At 47.8% G+C, this 13,509-nt stretch overlaps 1 protein-coding gene across 1 annotated transcript in view; it reads left to right on the top strand.

Moving 5' to 3' along the window:
* LOC146798198 (uncharacterized) overlaps window positions 1-13,509 on the top strand; it is a 978,306-nt gene that overhangs the window by 503,989 nt on the left and 460,808 nt on the right. The gene's annotated exons all lie outside the window — the stretch shown is intronic.

Genomic DNA, 13,509 nt, shown 5'->3' with positions numbered 1-13,509 from the left:
TGATCATGCAGCTCCTATACCCATGTGGGCCACAACACCCACCGCCACAACCCACAGCCCCCCCGGACATACACATACCTTGCACGACACAAGAGCCACAAAAAGCGCACGATGACGCACATTGCCAAAAAAAAACACACGTGTGGCCAGAAGAACGAGAAACAGTCACACAGCACTGAAGTAACAACCCAAAATGTTATTGAAATACAGCACAAAACACCATTGCGGAAGACTCCTGTCGGGTCCGTCAGGGACAATCTTGACGTCACAGCCTGCAAAATAAAGCACAAAATCAGGACGGGTGTCATGCGCACATCAAAGGAGTGAGACACAGAGAAACAGAGAAGGAAAGAAAGCCAGAGAGAGAAAGAGAGGGAAGGAAAGGAAGGGGGAGGAAGAGAGAGAGAGAAGGGAGAAGGGAGAGAGAGGGAGAGAAGGAAAGGAAGGGCGAGAGAGAGAGACACAATCGCCCCCGCGCACCCAGGCCCCACTTTTCACCTGCTGCCACAGGTGTGTCCACCAGTGGGCACACCACGTGCCTGTGCAAGCTCCAGGCCCCGGTCCCGCAACCATGGCATGGTCCACATCATGCGGACCCGCTCCGTGGCCCAGCAGGTTGCCCACATGACGCTGAGTCATGAGTCATCAATGGCGGAGACCATATCAGTGCACATGTCATCATCGCAGGCTGCACACCCGCTCAGCTAATTAGGTGCCACTAATCTTGTGCAACGCCAGTCAGCGCCACATGGTGGTAAGCCTGTGACGGCTGCAAGGCTTCGGTTGCCACTAACCCTGTGCAACGCCAGTCAGCGTCACGTGGTGGTAGGCCCGTGACAGCCGCAAGGCTTCGGGTGCCACTAACCCTGTGCAACACCAGTCAGCGCCACGTGGTGGTATGCCCGTGATGGCCGCAAGGGTTCGGGTGCCACTAACCCTGTGCAACCGCAGTCAGCGCCATGTGGTGGTAGGCCTGTGACGGCCTCAAGGCTTCGGGTGCCACTGACCCTGTGCGCGACAACTCATGGGCCCTTTATGATTGGGAACCGTGGAGCGTCCGTCATCCAGTCACCACCTGCAAAGGGGAATGTGATGTTGTCGTCCCCTTATATTTGCGGGGTCACATGGCCTGTGACGCCTGTGCCAGATGGGTGTGGTGTGTGTGCAAACCTGCCGTTAGAAATGGGGATCTCTAGTTGGCAGCGGCTGGCGCCGAGGTCCAAATAAGGATCCTTCTTCCTAAGTCAGAGTAAGGGGGCTACACCCTTTGACAACGCCTGCTCAACCCTGTGGTAACGTAGCATGAGCAGACAGGCCTATCTCAGAGGCAGTGTGTGAAGCATTTATGACCATACCCAATAATGCAGGGAGGACGCTACAAATGGACACCACAAGTAGTTATGGAAAAATACTCACAACAGCTCCAGCTGCTCAGCTGCTCAGCTGCGGCGGCCCACAATGACGATAGCGATGACTTGGGTAACACAGGAAAATGCGGGCTCCCAGCCGCAACAGATCCTCAACTGCGGCGGCCCACAATAGCGATAACGATAATTTTCGTAGTACGGCAAATGCGGGCACTCAGCGGCACAGCTCCTCAGCTGCAGCGGCCAATACTAGCGTCATACTTGGATATTTTAATACCCCGTTTTGCTGTATATGTTTAATTTTTTATTTCAGATTATCCCCTGTTGTTAACCCACCTCCTCTCCGCATACCTACATTGTAAATTGTCAGACACACCGCGGCTTCAGCGGGTCTCCAGCGCGGTGTAACGGATACTTTGCGCCATCTTGGGGGTAGGAAGGGACGTCTGGCGGGCGCCATTTTGGTTAGCGGTCTAGTAGTCAGCTGACACACTAGACCTCTATATAAACCAATCATGCAAGCGCGCAACGTGTGAACGCAGCGGGCGCGCCGTACTCGCGCCGGAGTCACGCCAGAGTCCAGCCCGTCTGCACCCGTCCGTGCTAAGGATGGGCTAGGGGACGGGCCGGGCGGAAAGGCATATGGACATAGTGGTGTCAGTCATGTAAGTTTTACGTATTCATATCAGGACTTAACTGCCCATAGACCCTCACGGTTACCGTGTCACTATTCTTGCCTTCCGGAGGCTCTTTTGGATTCCTCTTGCTGTTGCTGTTTTTCTAAAAATTACACGTCATCGGCAGAGTGTGCCTCCAATCTATGCCCTCCTACTAAATCTCTCTATATTTTTATTACCGCTAATGAAAGCGGCTTTCTCATCAATGCAAGATCGCTGGTGAAGAACAATATTGCTTTTAGCGAGTTTGTGTCTGTAAGAAAGCCTACCTGGGTTTTTATTACAGAAACTTGGGCCTCTGATTCCTCTGGGCCTGATCTGGTGGATGCCATTCCTGATGGTTATGCGCTAGCCAGGATGGACCAAGTGGGACACAGAGGAGGAGGGCTGGGGATTCTTTATAAGATATCCCACATCTGTTGCATTCCTACCCTAACTGCCCCCTCAGATACTCTTCAGGCCCTACATTTCTCAATAATTTCTCCCCGTGCTGCTCCTTTTGTGGGCATACTGATTTATAGACCGCCAGGGCCCAGAGCAAACTTCAGCCAGACCCTGTTTAATATCCTAGAACCCTATTTTGGCTGTGCTCATCTGACGGTTCTGGGAGATTTAAATTTTCATCTTGAAAACCTAGATTCTAGGGAAACTCTCTCCCTTTTGGATTCGCTGTCCGCTTGTGGCCTTCAGCAGTTGGTTAAAAGCCCTACCCATCAGGCGGGTCACATTCTGGATGGGGTGTTTTCAAATGATCTTAGGTTAACGACAGACTTGCCTATTCCGTTGGTTTGGTCTGATCATTTAGCTGTCCCCCTGGAACTTCAGGCCTCTCCTGCAGATACTAAGCTGAGCGGACCTAGTAAGAAAGAACCTAAGCAAAATTATAGAAGGATTTCCAACGACACCCTTGCTCCTCTAATTTCTAATATTGCAATTGCCACAGCGAAGGATGTTAGTACGGCGGCGCTTGAACTGACTAGTTCTATCACCGCGGCAGTGGATTTGTTGGCCCCTGTCTCTTTTCGCTACTCCGCCAGGAAGAGACCTTCGGCCCCCTGGTTCTCAGAGTCTCTGAGACTCTTAAGGCAGGGCTGCAGGAAGCAGGAAAGGCTGTGGCGAGTGAGTTGGGACTATCAAGAGAGGGAAAAGCACAAACTTCTTCTCAAAGGGTATAAAGCGGAGGTAATCAAAGTAAAGCAGGAGTATTTTTCTAATTTAACTATCACCCTTACCTCTCCCAGAGAACTCCTTTAGAATTGTAGACTCTTTGTGCACCCTGCAAATGCCCAACCCTATTGTTAGCTCCCAAGATCTTTGTGACAAGATCGCCCAATTCTTCCATTCTAAAATAGCCGACATTTATTCGGCCCTCGAATTGCAAAGGGCATCAATGGAAGGTTCGGCACTGAGCCTTCTGGCCTCCTTCCTCGATCAGAGGGAACAGAGGGTCAAATTGGGAGAGTATCTATCTCCATCCACACTGGTGCAATGTGGGGTTCCACAGGGGTCGGCTTTAAGTCCGACCCTCTTTAATATCTATGTGGCCCCACTTGCCGGGTTAATAAGATCTTACGGGATGGAGGTGGTATCATATGCTCATGACTCCAGATTATGGTGTCCCTCTCCCACTCGGTCAGTACCTCCGCTTTCAGCTTCAGGAACTGCATGGAGGCAGTTTCTCAGTGGATGATTCACAATTCACTGAAGCTGAACGGGGAGAAAACCAAGGTCCTTGTTTTTGGTGGGAATATGGACATTTGGTCTTCTGACTGGTGGCCTCTTTCTTTGGGAGCGTTTCCCACACCTACGGACTCGGCTCGTAACCTGGGAGTTATGATCGACCCCACCCTTTCCATGGCTCAGCAGGTAAACAGGACGGTTGCTACTTGCTGGGGCATCATCAAGATCCTCAGGAAAATTAAACATTACCTATCTCTGCGGGCTCGTAAACAGATTGTTGTTGCACTGGTCGCCTCACGGCTTGATTATTGCAACGCTCTCTATGCCGGCATAAATAAGGGCCTCGTGCAACGCCTGCAAACTGCCCAGAATGCGGCGGCTAAATTTATGCTCGATTCCCCTAGGCTTTCTTCCGCTACAGCTGCTAGGAAGGGTCTACACTGGCTCCCGATCCAAGCCAGGATTGCTTTCAAGACCCTTTGCCTGACTTATGGGGTGCTATCCGGTGATGGGGCTGGGGGAGTGAAGGATCTGCTGGTACCTTATGCCCCTTGCAGAAACCTCCGCTCTTCGAGAAAGAGCCTGTTGTCAGTGCCCCGTTTTCGAAGAGCTAAATGGGGAGGAAGGGCTTTTTCGTCTTTAGCCCCTAAACTGTGGAACACTCTTCCCCCTGAAATCAAAACTCAACATTCTGACGTTCAGGAAGGCATTAAAGACATGGCTCTTTGCCAAGGCATACCCGTAATTTGGTCCCTGGTCAGTATTATTTTTCTTGGTTAGGCGCCTTGATGCCTTTGGGCTTAGTAGCGCATTATAAGATTTCTTTCATTTCATTACGATGATTTTTAGCCGCGTTCCCCACAGTAGAACCAGAGGCTCTGGAATTCTCAACAAGGGCCTCGCCTGCAAGTAGAATTCCCCTCAAATAGGAATCCAGGTGGCCGATGGGTGAAGTCTAATGTCCCTGAGACTTCAGCATGAGGCAAGCTCAAATCAGGCCCTTGGGTAGTTGCTTCAGCAAGATGGATGAAAGTTTCAAAGTCCTTTCCCTCTAGTTACACGGACAGAGGTTCGTCTTGACATCCAGAAGTAACACACTGTGTTAGGGGTTTTAGCATAGATCTTTATACCCCAAAAGTCTTTGTTCTCAAAAAGTCACAAATCACGGAACCCAGCCAGAACCAGTTTGATGTCATCCTGGAGCACTTTGTTTACAAGGCTGCATCCTGCCTTTCAGGAAGAGGGGGTCTGCTATCATCCCAAAGGGCATCACCCTGAACTGGTAGTGCCCATCTGGTGTGGAGAATGCTGACCTCTCCTTTGCCCCATCAGTCAAGGCGATCTGCCAATACCCAGATGTCAAATCAAACGTGCTGAGGTACCGGGCAGCCCCTAGACGATCTATGAGCTCATCAGCTCTGGGGTGGGGTGCGCGTCAGTCATCGTGACTGTATTAAGACCTCGGTAGTCCACGCAGAACTGAAGTTCTGGGGTGGCACCAGGCGCGGCAGCTTTTGGTACCAGGACCACAGGGCTGGACCAAGGGCTGCTAGAGGACTCAATCACCCCTAAAGCAAACATTTTTGAGACCTCCTCCTTAATGCATGCCCTGACCTGGTCAGTCACTCAGTAAGCCTTGTGCTTAACAGGAGGACTGTCCCCAGTGTCTACGTCATGGACACACCAATCAGTGACACTAGGCACCAGGGAGAACAGATCACTGAATTGCCCCAACAGTTGGTGATAATCACTCTGCTGCTCAGGGGTTAGTGTGGTGGAGAGGACCACACCCTCCACTGACCCATCTTGTTTCTCTGCACACAGGAGGTCAGGAAGAGGCTCACTCTCCTCTTCCATTCCAGCATCTGTGGCCAGAAGCAGGCTGTTAGAGCTGGGGTCTCTAGTTGGCAGAGGTAGGTACCTTTGACCCAATAGGGGCCCTTGCTTCTAAGTCATGGAAAGGGGATTACACTACTGGATAACCCCTGCTCACCCCCTTGGTAGCTTGGCACGAGCAGACAGGCTTATCTCAGAGGCAGTGTGTTAAGCATTTGTGAACACATACAGTAATACAGTGAAAACACTACAGATGGACACCACACAAGTTTTATAAAAATAAGTATGCTTTATACAGACTTAACACAAGACCTCAAACGACAAAAATCCACAATACTGTACTCAAAATTGACTTAAAGATGGTAGAATTAGCTTGGTTTAAGTTGATGGTAAATGCGACACAGTTCTCACAAAAGTACCTGGATGCTTAACGCAAAATGAACAAAAGGCTCGCAGCGTTGGAGAGGCTTCGGTTCCTGGCTTCGGTGGAGACGATGCGTCGCGCCTCAATGCTTGCGCAGAGTAGGGGATGCGTCTTGATCCTTACTGGAGAGGAGGTGATGCGTAGATTCTCGCGCTGCAGCCCGGTTGTGATGCGGCAAGATGGCGCCTCAATGAGATGTGACAGTGCGATGCGATAAGATGGCGCCCTTGATGCGACAATGTGCAGACGATGCGGGCAAGCCCTGGCAGCCTTGCGGCGACTGTACTTTGGAGCCACAACAGACCCTGCGACATGCTTCTCCGGTGATGCGACAGCAACCCTCACGGTTGCGATGCGCTTCTCCGGTGATGCGACAGCAGACAGCTGTGACAAAGACACACTTTTGGGAGATGCGGCGGCATGCTTCTCCGGCGATGCGATGACTGCAGCTGCGGCGGCGACACGCTTCTCCTTGTTGCGTCGTGCTTCCAGCTCCCATCGACACGCAGGCTTCTGCAGATAGAATTGCCAGCAAGGAAATTCAGGAGGGAACTGGTGGTGAAGTCTTTTGTCCCTGAGACTTCAGTAGGAGGCAAGCACAAGTTAAAGCCCTTGGAGAAATATTCTGCAAGGTGATGAAGTACACACAAAAGTTCCTTCTCCTCTACTTGGCACTGAAGACACCACTGTAGGCCAACCCAGCACACTGGCAGGGGGGTTGTCCACTCCTACAGCTTCCTTTGGTTCTTCTCCTTGGCAGAGGTTTGTTTTGTTGTTCCAGAAGTGATCTAAAGTCTTGGGGTCTGGGTCCCCATATTAATACTACTTTTCTCTTTGTTCTCTGAAGGCAGAGAGGCCTTTGCCTAGTCCAAACCAGTTCTGGTCAGTCCTAGAGCACTTTGTTGACAAGATTCCTTCTTTCCTTTCACAGTGCAGGGCAGAGACATCAGACGCAACACAGGAGGTGGAGCCAGCATTGTGGAGGGAAGGCACAGCCCTATTCAGGTCCCAGGTGCAAGTTCTCCCACCCATCTACATGCAGATCTTTCTATTCAGCCCTGTGCTGACTCACCCTCTCGCCTGGAATCCCCAGCCCCTGTCACTCACAGAACCAGACACACCCTAGCAGAGGCAGGCTTGGACAGTTAAGCAAGAAAATACCTACTTTCTAAAAGTGGCTCAGTGACCCGCGAGTTCCTGTAGTCCTTGCTCTCTATGCTGCACGAGGAACTGCAGACAGTGAAAAAGGATCCGACGCTGGAACTAAAGGAAGCGTGCCGGGAGATTGATGAAGTGGGGGAAAGAGTGGTGGCCCTTAAAGAGGGATCTGCGGGCAGAGACGTAGAAATAGAAGCCCTCCAGCAAGAAATAATCCACCTCCAGGAACAGCAAATTGACTTACAGGTCCATGTCAAACACCTAGAAAACAGGTCCAGAAGAAACAGCGTCCACATCCGGGGGGGGGGGGGTCCCTATGGGCGTGGAGGGTGTGGAAATATGGATTTTCCTGGTCAGTTATGTCCCCTATCTTGGACCCCAACGGTTCCATGTGTATATCACAAGCACATATATGTCCCCCCCAGTTCCAGTTATGAAGACGCAAATACATGTATGCCCACCGTCAACATGTCCTCTGCCAGATCCGCCATGAATAGGCCGGATATTCCATTCTTAAATATGAAAGGCCACCGGCTTTATATGGCTCAGTTACTCCATTTTTCAGTCCAGGCAAGTAGGCCCTGATTCTGTCATCAAACTCTTCTTGCCTTCTGCCTCTAAAAGCTCCAGCCCGAGCCTGCATCTGTGACCATGAACTTTGTCTCATTCTCTGCGCGGCTCACGAAGCCTGACATCAGCTTACTCTCTGCCAAGAACTGTATTTCACCTTCGAATTATCTGCTTCCCCCTCAGCCGATGCATTCCTGCCTAGTAGTTTAAGTAAACATTCCTCCAGTTACCAAGCAAAAAGGCCCATCTTCTCTGTCCTCATGCAAGTAATTCATAGCCTTGTTACCATGGAATATTCCTACCCCCTCGCATTCAGTGTAGACACTTAGACGCTTGTACACGCACAGTCAGTATAGAATAGATTCTGTCCGAGAGTCCTCCTTTTTGGATAACATAGTTCTTTAAACATAGGATGTTAGATATGATTTGGGATTAGGTTGACTTGACCTCCCAGACTTCTTGTCTCCACATATAGAGCTAAATGTCAAGTCCCCGTCACCCCCTAGTTACACGTCAATTACACGTCATACTGCTGCGCGCGCATCCATGCCAAGTATTATCTTATAGATCCACCTATACATGACATCACAACCAATCATGTTCCTTTTTACTCATTATTACACCCATTTTCGGTTACGCAAACCAAACGTCAATGTCCTTATCAATTGTTACGCCTACTATATTCACTTCATTATAATGTATGGACTATAAAAGTTACTTCTTGTCAATAAAGTATGTACTTCACTTCCTGAACCCCCGTGGTGATGGAACTTGAGGCATCCGATTATAATCGCTTATTGGAATAAAGCCCATTCCGAAACTCTAATATCACGGATTCTGCCTCTCATTTTACTGAGCTATTTTACTATGTTTCTGTATCAAATTCAGTCCCGGTAAAGGAGAAATATTTACCACATGATGGCGCCCGAACAGGGACACTTTCTCATCTCACGCGCCGGCGGTGCGTTGCAGGCCCGGTCTCCTGCCACAGCTGGACGGACAATAACGCGTACCAGCAGGATTTCCTGTATCTCCCTCCGGTCAAGCGGGGGCGACTGAGACTGCGATCAACACCCAGACGAGGCGGTGAGAAGTGCGAAGTATCCCGACCAGAGCCTAGCTGAGAGAGCAAGATCCGAGGTATATAGAGACCCACCAGTCCGAAGTCAAGCCCAGTGTCCGACGAGTCGAGTCGAGTCGAGTCCGGTCCGGTTCAAGTTCAAGTTACTGAGGCCTTCCGTTTCCGAAGCTACCCGGTGAGTACCATTGCTGGGGAGGCATTTCTGACGTGCACATAGGTTGTGCCGGTCAAGACGGGTTTGGGTACACAAATCCGGTCTGCACTGTTTTAGCAGTGTATCTGTACTGTTTAGCAGTATATCAAGTATTCCGAAGTATTCCGAAGTGTCTAGTTATTGTCTAGTTATTGTCGAGAATTAAGCTTGGTGATTAGTTATGCAGACGATCATCATTGTTGTTTCAGTTAATGGTTTAATGTTAAATGTTTAAAGTGTTTAAGTATGTTCTGAATATCGTGGTATGAATGACTGTTCATTATCGTGTTTATTGTATTAAGTCTGTTCAAATTCAAGTATCAGGTCAAAATCAAGTATAAGGTCAGTTCTCAATATGCCGCTCTTTTCGAAATTAAGACAGATCACTACCAGAAAAGGGGTTCTCGAAGAAGCAGTCCCTATTCCTCCTAGGGACACTCCAGGGCACTTTATGTATCACAAACATGGCTTAGACGCTATATTATTTCTTGATTTATGGGTAGACTATACCAAGGGATTACCAGAAAGTCAGAGGTGGCCCACAGCGGGGACCTGGGATGCAGAGTGCATCATGAAAGTCGAGGAAGAGTTATGGAGAAGAAAAGTCAGACAGTCACAGAAAGACGCCGTTGAATTATGGCGTAAAGAATCACATAGACGAACAGAAAAAGCACGTAGACAGGAGGAGAAGAGTAAAGAGAATTCCAATAAAGTTCGAGAGAATCTATTAATTGAGGAAGGTATCCGAGTAAAATCAGAACAAGTAGACAGACAAAGAAATGCCCTTATGAATGGTATGTATCCCCTCCTGGCCGAAGGATTACCTAAGGCTACTCCAGAGACACCAAAAGACTTGCCAACCCCATTGTTCCCAATAAAGGTACATCCTAAGGGGCATCCTAGAACCGCAGAAGATGTTTTTCTTTCCTCATATTTAGATGACGCAGCTCCCGAGTATGCTAATTCCGCCCCACATAGACCGCATACCAGGGAGGTTCAACGCCAAGATCCAGTACCCGTATCCCTGCAGCAACAAATCGAGTCACAAGTTCCGGCAAGCACATCTGTTTCTGTATCCGCTCCTACAGCTACTTCCATGGCTGTGTCCACACCTGCAGTTGCTGTGTCACGTTCGACGAATCCTTTTACACCCGACGCCCCAGATGGGGCCGCGGGAGGAGCTGCCAATGTCTTTTCTACACCACCCAGAATAAATAAACTTACTTTTCAAGAGTCAGCGCATTCACGTACACCCAAACTCCTTAGTGCTCGTGCGCTTAAGGAACTTCTTATAGATTGTAGATATGACCCGGTGCCTGGAAAGGAGGATGAAATCCACCCTAGCATCATTGCGTATCAGACGAGCCGCAGTGTATTTAGCGAAGTTACCAGGAATGACTGCGCATCTAGATAATATATATCATTTTGTCCAAACGGGGCGAGATCCAGAATGTATTTACAGAGCTATGGAATACCAGAAAGTAGAGATACAGGGGGAACTGTTACGTTTCCTCATAAACTGTGTGATCAGAAATCAAGACCGACCGGGGGTAGACCCGGAAGCAATGAAAATTCTTACAAGATGGAGCCAGAATATATCGGAAGGGAGACATGATAAACAAAACTGTATAATAGCCATGTGCCGAAAGATCCGTAAAGAAATAGAACGCCTACACGAAGAACGATTAGAGGTAGACGAGTTCGAACAAAACGAGGAAGAAGGGTCCGGACTGCCCACAGGACAGTCAGACACCATAGCCTATGTAGGTAGAGGAAGATCTTGTAATAGGAATCAGACTAGATGTCATACTGACCCAATACGTCCGATATGTCCAGATAATAACAGAAATTTTCAAATACCTATAATTAACATAAGGTCTAACGAGCATTCGTTCCAAACCGCCGACAAACTACTCCGAGAACGAAGGGGTTATCATTTCCTCGATTCTATGGATGAACAAGATTTAGCCAGGGCAGCTGTCCATTGGGTGGACAGTCCCGGAAAATATAGTGATGATACAGTAGTACGCACATTTTTGAATCTTACCCCAGATGAACAAAGGTTAGCTGGGATTTATATGATTCAACAACTCATTATACTATATCGGAGTCAGCATTCGGACCCTGGTCCCTTGCCTGACATACTGACTGAATTACTTATGAATAAATGGAGAGGTCCAGGTACTGAATTAATTAAAGAAATTCTAGAATCAAGAAAGCAGTATATTCTTTTTGTATGTTCAGAACATGTTCCATTGTCTGTCAAGGAAAGAACTACGTATCACATAGATAGACAGAATCCCTTACGAGAAGTGCACCCAATAAAGGGTGAGGACAATCCGTTTAAACGCGTATTTGTATATACGCCCATATCAAAAATAGAATTGTTAGAAATGAAGAAAGTGGTACCCAGTCATGACAAAGACCCAGCGGGTTTTCACCGAGAAATTAAAGACATGTTACTCATGGGAGAGTATACCTACCCCGACATTATGACAATATTAAAGGTGTTGATGCCTGCTGGCATTTATGAGAAACTCAAGGAAAAAGAGTGGGAGATAGGTGATCAAAAGATAGAATGGTCAGCATTAGAAGCAGAGGAAAGGGCCCGAGGTCCAGGTTCGGGGCTTGGGGACAAAACTAAAGCACTACCAGGTCTACTAGTACAGGTACTGCCACGTTTATTAACTACGAAAAAGGAAGATTGGGGTACAATTTCAGCCTGTAAGCAGAAGCAAGATGAAGACACTAGTGATTACTATGCCCGATTTGAAAAATGTTTTGGTATAAATAGTGGCATAAAAGCAAGTAGCGAATCATACCCACATCTGTTTGTAACAAAATTAGTAGAAAATGCTCTGCCCCCAGTAAAGAATAGAGTATTAAAATTCGAGAGTACCTGGCAAGGTAACACTCCAACACAAATGTTACAAATGTTACAGTACCACCACAATAGAATTAAAGAGGAACAAGAACATGAACACAGACGCATGAAAGACACGAAAATGAAAATGCTAGTTTCCCAGACAGTTCCAGCTGAAGGACATAAAAAGGGTATGACACATTCCGATTCAGCAGGACCTGTAAAGGGGACATGCAATTATTGTAAAAAGCCAGGCCATTACGTACACGATTGTCCAGTTTTAAAACATAATATCGCCATAGGTAAAACACAAGAAAGATCACGGCCACTAAGACAAGATCAGAATGAACAAGGAGCTATGCAGCATGCCCAGGCCATGCCAGCCGCACAACAGCCAATACAGTTTGTGCCAGCTGCACCACCGTTGCCTGCTGCTGCCACACAGACAACAACACGACAAATGTATCAGACCGCACAGTATGAATATCCCGAGTATCAGCGTTACGCATGAACAAGCCTAGAGAGGGAAGTTGACTTACCCCTTATCGAGATTCCTGTAGATCAAGAAGGACCTTATGTACATAGTAAATTATTAGGTCAAGATAGAAAATTTTTACTCGATACAGGGGCAAGTCGAACAACTATAAAACGTAGTGAAGTTCCAGGGGCACCCCTCTCAGGCTCACAGAATATTTCCCTTGGTTTTTCAGGAAAACCTATTGTTAATGAAGTGTCACAACCTCTGCCACTTACGATAGGACCTTTGACCCGAACTACAGATGTATTGCTTACTAAATCATGTCCAGAAAATCTATTAGGAATAAAAACGTTAAAAGCTCTAGGAGCTATAATATGTTGTTCTCCGGAAGGAGTAAGATTGTTTTTACGTGATTTTAAAGGTCACTATGTATCTAGAGACATGGATCCCCGACTGCAGGCCTTACCTACACGTCTATGGGCACAAGGCCCTACTGATGTTGGTTGCATGAATATTACACCATATCGAGTCACATTAAAGGCAGGAGTGGTGCTACCACGAATGCGACAATACAAGTTACCACCAGATGCTGTAGTGGCTTTACTACAAATCATTGACGAACTCATTGCCCAAGGAGTAGTTGTGGAAACAGACTCCAATATATGTAATTCACCGATAATACCGATTCTTAAACGAACAGATCCTACAGCGCCGCCAGTATATCGATTGGTTATTGATCTGCGCGAGTTAAACAAATGCATTGTGCCACAATTCCCTGTGGTCCCAGATATCTCGTCATTATTGACAGCTATTGATTCCGAAGCAACATTCTTTACTGTAATTGATCTCAAAAACGCCTTTTTCAGCGTCCCAATAGATCCGGAAAGCCAATATTTGTTCGGATTTAGTTTAAATGGACGTAGCTTTAAATTCACACGCGCACCTCAAGGATTTACAGAAAGCCCCAGCATCTATAGCCAAGCACTGAAACGAGAACTTGACAGTATCCACATGCCAGTTAACACTGCCTTGCTTCAATATGTCGATGATCTGTTGATCACCGCAAGAAGCGAACCTGAATGTGAGAAAGCATCACTGACAGTTTTACAATTTCTAGCCGAAAAAGGGCACAAGGTGTCCCCTTCTAAGCTGCAATTCTGTGTCCAGCAAGTTGTTTATCTT

This window comes from Triturus cristatus, chromosome 9 (genome assembly GCF_964204655.1).
Source record: "Triturus cristatus chromosome 9, aTriCri1.1, whole genome shotgun sequence".
NCBI lineage: Eukaryota > Metazoa > Chordata > Amphibia > Caudata > Salamandridae > Triturus > Triturus cristatus.
This window is presented reverse-complemented; position numbering and strand designations above follow the sequence as displayed.